The 8,789-nt window shown below is 39.3% G+C and overlaps 1 pseudogene; it reads left to right on the top strand.

Moving 5' to 3' along the window:
• Positions 1 to 6,873: 6,873 nt before the first annotated feature.
• Positions 6,874 to 8,789, top strand: LOC146452232 (uncharacterized; annotated as a pseudogene).

The following is an 8,789-nucleotide window of genomic DNA, read 5'->3' as shown; positions in this document are numbered from 1 at the left end:
ATGTCAATAGGATTTTTTTGAATCAGAAATGAATCTTCGATTGTCAAAGGAGATGCTAGACGGTGAATTTAATTTTGATCAAAAGGTTTCCAAATTGACCAAAATTTGACCAGACTGCCCGCGTTAGAACAGGTAAGGCAATTTTTGGCTTTCACTAATTTCGCCAATTTTTTCTCTAAACATCAATCATTATCTCCCATAAACAAATATCACATTTACTGAGCTCAATGTGATTTTTTTCGTTGTTGGCGAGATGGTTTTGAAAATGACTTCAAAACTACCCAATTTATCTTTGGGGACTCTGCAATTTATCTATACATTGCCGGCGCTGCCAGACCATTCCTTGCTCAAACAGCTGGAATATTTTACACATTGAAGTTCCATTTGTCAATAACAATTTCAATGTTTAACTTTTGTTTTCTGTGAAAATTTGACTGTTACAATTTTTTTGAAAATACCTCCTCCTAAACTTCAGAATGCATTAAACGTGACATACATGTAGTTAAAGCCTATTTTCACAAAAGTGGGACCTGACTCAGGGTCATGTCTATTTTAACTCAAAAGTACCAATCTACTAATGTATGTAATAAAAGTTGTGGGCACTCTATGCTGCGTGCCATACAGAGCTCCGCGATTTCCCTAATATTCACGGATTTCAATCGAAACTAAACATAAAGCCGTCAGACTGATAGACACATTTCTGAACCAAACTCTTTCAGAAATACAATGATAAGCACTAGGTAAATATTTCGGGCCACTTAGCCATATTTTAGAGAAGATCTATCCTTTTATTGGTATTGTAAATGAAACCTGTTGAGCTATTTTTCTTTTCCACTATGTGCAATAGCAGTGTTTGTTTTGCGTGACTGACAGTCGTTCATTTCATCAAGGAAAAAGAACACAACTGAATTATTTAGAACAGCAAATAACAGTCTCAATGACCCAGTCTCTCTTTGTGTAGTGGCAAATACAGCTATCATGTTCAGCTAGATGATAATTAAGGCGTTAGTGGGCTCCTTGCAGGACTTGATCATTATGACCAGTACACTACCATTCTGGACTACAACTTAAAGTATTCGAGAAATGTGTAGTGATTTAGAGCCTTTATATGGCGTGACCAGTTGCATGACATTGCATTGCATTACCGCCAGGATCACATGATGTTTATCATGTTTTGCTTGTGGATAAATTATTGTGTTGAACACAACTCATGGCTGGTCATTACAAAATGAAAACAACATGGTGAAATTAAGATGGACCAATCTCACTTCTTCATTTGTCTTAATTGGTATTCTTCAAGGTGTTTTAAAAGCCCATGTACTAGTACTTTTAGTGTGTGTGAGCTGGTCACATGATGATGTCATACAAATGTGAATCCCATCAGGTGCCATTTAGAACATGTTACAGACGCTGTGGTTTCAGTTGGTTGCAGTAGACATTGCATTTATGCTCTTTAGTAAAAGTCTTGATTGCTTCTTTGGACAAGTTACCGGTAGTGAAGAGAATTTCATTACCATCCATAAGGGTGGTGGAGGCTATTTCAGGGTCAAACAACCTGTAACCACAGCCCTGGATGTCAAAAAGCATCAGCTCATGACTTGATTTTTCATATAAAAATGAGCAAGGCATTCAGCTTTTGAAGAAATAACTTCATCTTTACCATGGCAAATGGCCCCATCATTGTTGATGTATTTGTCAAAGTCTCCCCCCACATATTCCCCTGGAGTGACGTAATTTTCACCTTTCTTGCCAAGATATATGTTGCCATATTGCAATTCCTTTCAAATAGACTCTTGCAATCCAGCTTGCTCTATTTGATCTTTACACTGGCTGGTAGAATTCTACGCAAGGCAGTGCATTTGTACAACCTTCTTTGTGTGTGCCTCAACAGTTTGATTTGTTTCACCTATGATATCCATGGCAACTTGACTTGCACTCTTTAATAAGCCATATTACACCTGGAAATTCCTTATGATCTGTTTCGGCTGTATAAGCTTTTCTAAATGCACCTTCACCAAGCAGATGGTTGGAGACACTGAATTCAACGGGTTTGGGAACTGTAGGCCATGTCATATGGCTTAAGTCAAACTGAAATTAATCAATAACTTGGGTGGATTTGACTACCTTTCACAGTTTCAGCATTTGAGTGACAGAAATACTCTTTGAACCATTGGTGTGGCAACCTTTTTGGGACTGGGAACTGAGTAAGGTCTTGGCTTGACTAAAGATTGCAGGACCGAGTCTTCAAATTTTCTCTTAGAGGTTCTATGTTGTGCCGCTTTGGAAGAAAAGGTTTTGTTCCCAACGTTCAACCGGGGAACACATGAATGTTCATTAATGAACCATACATAAATGAGTTTCAGGTCACGGACTTGCTTTATGGTTGAACAGGACGGCCCTTGCTCTCCAACCAATACATCAAAGACTAAATTACTTCCTATCTTTGGTGTAAAATGCTTTATACATGCCGTTTTTATCTTCTCAATCGTAAGTTTGTCGGTTCAACCTGCACAAACTCTCTTGGTCCAATCCTCGAATACTTTTGTGCTTTTCCAGTGACATCGGCACTCAATCTTTGCACCACAATCTCCTGTTTGTTTTGACTGGGTCATTGTCATTGGATTTTTCCTGCCTTTTTATTTTCATCTCTTTCTTGAATGCCTTCCACCGGTGATCGGCCATTTTGCCTGGAAGAAGGGACGCAAAGGGTGTTCGTCTGTCTAGCCGCAAGTGTTTCTGGTCTATGGCAACGATAGGCCATGCATGATTTTCATTTTCATTTTGTTTTATTTTTATTTGCATTTTTTTGTTTGAGTTCTTTGCCTCCTTAATTTGTAAAGCAATTTAATTTTTTAAAACCGAAATAAAATAAAAACATAAAAGATAAAAGTAATAATTTGAAAATAAAAATGGAAATAAAATAAATAAAAAATAAAATAATAATAATTTATTATCTTTATATTTTTTGCCATTTTACATGCTAATTTTTCTATGGCAATCTTAGACCACCATAGACATGCTCTTAATATTTGTAGATTTCAATGTCAAAATCAAAATATGAGAAAAAGGAAACGCGTAATGTATATTAAGAGAGAAAGCGAAATTGTTTGTTTTCCCAGGCAAGTAATCACAGCAACGTGGTTACCATTGGAAATGATTCCTAAAACTTCGCCCTCAAAAAGGGTGTCTGCGATTTTTCCATTGTTTCTTCGTTTTTTCCCTACACACACGTAAAGTTTGATACCAAAAGTGTTTACGTATCCTTCCGCAAAACAGGCCATAACTTTTAAACGGGAGCGAACTTCAAACCACCTTTTTTGTCTTACAACATTTGTGCCTATTTTCAGCCCAATTGGTCGGAGGATGCGGGAAAATGAACTTAAAATATTCACCCTTCACCAAGATTGCATTTTATCGAGAAAAAAAATGGAAAACCATTTCCCAGCTTGATACGTCTGGTTGATAAGAATCTCCTCATGGTGCAAGAGTAAATGACTTATTGACAGATATCGGGCAAGTATTTGTTCAGGACAACAATGGCGAAATGACAGCCTTTGCTAAACAGACATCTACCAAACTGGCACGAAAAGTGGCAGGAGCTATTACAACGCAAACGAGCGGGAGGTTACAGGTTTGTTTTCAAACTTTTCCTTGTATCTTATACTTAAAGTATTTGTCCACGTCACCCAACAATATTTTAATGAAGCACTACGATCTTGCAGAAATAATAATAATTAATAATAATTAATATTTGTATGGCGCAAATTAACATGTGCATATGATCGAATGCACCATGCCACAAACAGGCAAACGATCATGAGCCAAGACTCGAGGAAAGGAGAGGTCAATGCCGACTTCCCGCAACAATAACATTAACCCAAGAGAGAAAGTGGTAACGGAGATGGTGGCAGTCGGGTAAGAAAGGAATCATTCGAACTAAGAATTTTAATTTTCCCGACAGCTAAATATAATGTAACACTCTTGCATAAAAAAAGATGTTTCTCGCATTTCTTTTAAAGAATCTCTTGGCTAACTAACTTGCGTGATAAGAAAGCTAATGGAACGTAGATTTCAATGACTGAAGGGATTTTGTACTCACTGTGACAAAAATATCAAAATTCGTGCGGAGGTTGTGATGTTTATACTCCTCTGTTCAATCGCGGCTTTCAATGCTCTAACCGCTAAATATAATGTAACACACTTGCACAAAAAAGGTTTTTTTCGCCTTTCTTTTAAATGACTCTCTTAACTACATACGTGATTAGAAAGTAAATAGAACGTAGATTTCAAGACTGAAGGGATTTTGTACTCACTGTGACAAAGATATCAAAATTCATGCCGAGATTGTGAAGTTTATACTTAACTGTTCAATCGCGGCTTTTAATGTTTCGACAGCCAAATATAATGTAACACACTTGCACAAAAAAAGATTTGTTTCTCGCCTTTCTTCAAGCGAATCTCTTAACTACATACGTGATTAGAAAGTAAATAGAACGTAGATCTTAATGACTGAAGGGATTTTGTACTCACAAGAATATCGAAATTTGTGCCTAGGTTGTGATGTTTGTATTTGCCTGTTCAATCATGACTTTCAATTTTCGCCAAGTAATTATATTGCATAATTTCCGCATAGCTGGGCTCTAAAACAAATCCTGCCGGAGCTATTGTTTTCCAATCTGCTTTGTCCTAATACAGCCTACTTTAAACTAACATTCGTGCACAAAACATATGCAGGTACGGCTTCCCATATGCATGGTCTGCCATTTTGTTTTAAGATCAATTCGCGAAAGAGGCGTAGTATTGCGTGGCAAGCGGCTCAGTGGGTGAAATTCAGGCTCTATGATTGGCTATCACTTGACCCTCTTGGGACACTGGATCTCGCGGGCGATCTAAAAATAACTTCAGAGAGATTGCAATGGGAAAGGGGCCTATATGGTCTACTGGTAAGCGCTGTAACCTATCCTCTTATGTTACTCTGGCAGCTGTAAATTTCACTTACAAAATATTGTCATGTTGTAACTGTGGCCCGCCATATCAAAACATTGGTAATTCCATAATGAATGCACAACAGTTTTGCGAATTCGGGGAAGGGGAAATAAGGTGTGTGGGGGGAGGGAGGGGACAAAGTGACAAAGTGGTTTGTATAAATTACATAATGGTTCGCAAACACATTTTTGAGATCTCTCTTGGCATATGGACTTTGTGAATGATAATTTTCCCTCAGGGAAGGCTTCTTTGTAAGCGTCTCAACCTCCTCCCCACCCCAACTCCCAAGTGAAAAGTGTTTGTATGCCAGACTGGTTAATTGCCTATGAATTGTTATTTCTCTTAGTTCCTTGCACCCGGTTTTTAAATAATTATAATAAGCTTTATCTTTTTTTTCTAGAGGAATGAAATAGGGCCTCCAGAGGCGGAGTACTCCTTCCCTCCAAGTGTCCCGAACGATGCTCATTTCTTGTAAAGGGGAGATCAAGGAGGTGAGTGGTGTGTAAAATATCAAGAAGGAAGATTGTCTTTACACTGTAATTAAGTTCCACAAATTCCCAATTTCACCTTCACCACAGTTAATCTATAAAGTGTTACCCTTGGACAAAGCAATAAACAATTTAAAAAAATTTCGGTTATTTTATCTTTATTTCAGGATGCCGGTAAAGTTACAATGGAGTAGTTTTGTAAAACAAAGGAGCTGCCTGGTCAAAGTTAAGAGACCGCCTAAAGCAATTTTTTTTCATGGTGTATTTTTTTCAATAGCATTAGCAATAATTCTTACAGAAAATGTGACCTCTCACGCGAAAACGTACACTAATGGCTTTCTGTTCAACGGGTGAAACGCACAGCTGTCGAACAGGTAAGAAACGGCCCACAAAGCCATTTGAAACGGATAAAACCGAACGGCTGAACGGCTGATAATTTATTCCGAACGGATTGGTATGACGGCTGAACGGCTAGTGAAAAATTTCGAACGGATGGTAATCACGTCTGAACGGCTACAAAAAATTTCGAACGGTAGACCTGAACGGCTGAACGGCAGGAGTAAAATTTCAAACGGATGGTTCTGAACGGCTGAACGGCTTGTCAAAAGTTTAAAACGGATGGTAATCACGGCTGAACGGCTAAAAAAATTTCGAACGGTAGACCTGAACGGCTGAATGGAACGAGTAAAAATTTAATATTATTTCGAACGGATGATAATGCACGGGAGAAGGGATTGTCATGACTGGCTGTGAATGGAACTAACGGATAACCATTAACTGTAGAACGGCTCATGTTTTAGCAATAATTATTTATATATTGTTTCAAATGGATTGTTAATGACTGGCTGCAAACAAATCAGACCAAAGATTAATGCTTATTACTTTCGCTACGCAAACCGCTCGCTAAACGCTCACCTTTACAGCAAAAAATGCCTTTTAAAATACCGCCAAATGCAAAGATTACTCGTCAACGCGTCGCCTGACGGTCGTGGTTGTTTGCCAAAAACATGCCACCCAGTCCATTGTTTACTAAAATTAAAATACATACTCTTTTAATACTGCTATTCAAGTTTTTTTCCTTCTACATCTGGCAGCTTCACTTGTTATCACAATGCTAACCCACACTGACTTTTTTAGACTTTCAAACAGTTTTTAAAATCAAAGAAACTGCAAGGATACATTGTTGTTGCTCATTCAAGCATGACTCAAAAATGAGATGCTGTGCGAAAACTGGCCAAAATTTGCATAGAGTTCTTAACAGTTGTGACAGGTAACGCAACATGATTACAACAACTAATTCGTATCAATCACTTGGACATGTAGGCGCGTTGTCGTGACAACTACACTGTAAACTCACGTGCCATTCGTATTCGCAATTATCAAACTCTAAGCAAAGACCATGGCGGAATGCGAGTTAGCTGATAACTTACTTGACAGCGAGGAAATCGTAGAAAAAGTTAAGAAGTTTCTAGAAGAAGGATGCGAGTGTTCTCAGGGTGTGAAAGGTGGCCACTGTTCTCAGCAATTTCAGTAATAAGTTGTGCTGTGTAATTTAAACAACTGCCTGGAGTTATCACATGGACAGCTCGACCTCGTCATACTGGCGAACATCCAAGCGTTCACGATGATCGATGTCATTGGGGAAAAAAGAAAGCGAAGTGCGCGCTGCAATTTTCTTTACCTGAACCGTCCGATCTGTAAAGAAATGTTCTTAAACACTTATGGCATAAGCTACTCAAGGTTTCGCAGATTAAAAGAACACTATGAAGAACACAGAAGTTGTCAAAGGGTACATGGAAACCGCAAGAGGCTACCTCTCAACACGTTGCCACAAACCGTAACCGAGGACGTCAAGAACTTTCTTACCAACCACGTTGAAGCGCGTTTAAAGGAACATGTGATGAAACGGCAAAAAAAGCTGTTTGCTACACCACATTTTTAAAATTATGGGAACAGTTTCATCCTAGTGTTGTCGTTGCCAAACCTATGACAGACTTGTGCCTTACTTGCCAGCAAAACACATCGAAACTCGTGCGTTCTGCAAACCTTCCAGATCGGGAGAAGTCCGAGTGCGTCTTGGCACAGCAAGAACATTTAGACTGTGTACAGTCAGAGAGAGATTTCTACAGGAGCGCTTGTGCGGAGGCTAAAACCAACTTTGAGCAATATGAAAAGGCAATCGAGTTGGATGATCTACGCAATGCACGTTCCCTTGACACAACCATCCACTACTCATTTGGCTTTGCCCAGAAGGTTCACATCCCCAGTAACCCGATGCAGCCAGGCCCAATCTACTTTAAAACGCCACGGAAATGCAGAATTTTCGGCGTCATGTGCGAAGCGATCCCTCGCCAAGTTAACTATTTAATTGACGAAGCAAGTGACATTGGTAAAGGAGCAAACATTACAATAAGCTTTGTTCATCATTACTTTCACAACCATGATCTGGCGAAACTCATGTTAAACTTCATGCTGACAACTGTTCCGGACAGAATAAGAACAATTTCTTCCTTTGGTACCTGGCATGGAGAACAATACAGCAACTTCATGACTCAATCTGTTATTCTTTTTTAATTGCCGGTCACACAAAGTTTGGTCCCGATCGTTGCTTTGGAATCATCAAGAGATCATACAAAGTCAGTTACGTTTCTTCTCTCTACGAACTTGCCCAGATGGTTGAGTCGTCCAGCGCTGTTGGAGTAAACAAAGCCCAGCTTGTTGGGACACACGATGGGAAGGTCATTGTGCCGGTTTATAATTGGTCAGCGTTCTTGGAACAATACTTCGTCAAGGTTCCAAACATCAAAAAGTTCCACCATTTCAGATTTTCTAAAGAAGAACCTGGGAAACTTTATTTTAAACTGTACAGCTCATCTCCTGAACAATCTCTGCAACTCCTGAAGAACTCCACCATTCTGCCACCCGCCGTGCTTCCAGCCAAGGTCAATCCCCAAGGATTATCCCAAGAACGAAAGCAGTATCTGTATCGAGAGATCCGTCAGTTCTGCAAGCCTGGAATGGAAGATCTGGTTGCCCCGGCGCCTTGAAAACAAAACAGTTCTTTTAAGAACTCCCGCCCTGCCTTGCACCTCGCAGGGAAAAATCGAGCGTTCGACATTGCACTCAACAGATAGCACAAAAAACGGCTCTTTTAGGAGCCACCACATGCAATAAAAGTCATGACCAGCAGTGAGTTTACAGCGTTTACCCAATATGCCCAAATAATATAGTCGAACCTCGATCAAAACGCGCGCTAAAAGCTTTATTTCTATTTCGGTTTTTCGTAGACTTGTAGCAGCCCGTCTTTTTCTTAGT

The sequence above is a fragment of the Pavona decussata genome, unplaced genomic scaffold (assembly GCF_977016875.1).
Source record: "Pavona decussata unplaced genomic scaffold, jaPavDecu1.1 SCAFFOLD_375, whole genome shotgun sequence".
NCBI classification, from domain to species: domain Eukaryota; kingdom Metazoa; phylum Cnidaria; class Anthozoa; order Scleractinia; family Agariciidae; genus Pavona; species Pavona decussata.
The sequence above is the reverse complement of the archived record's forward strand: the minus strand, read 5'-3'. Positions and strand labels throughout refer to the sequence as shown.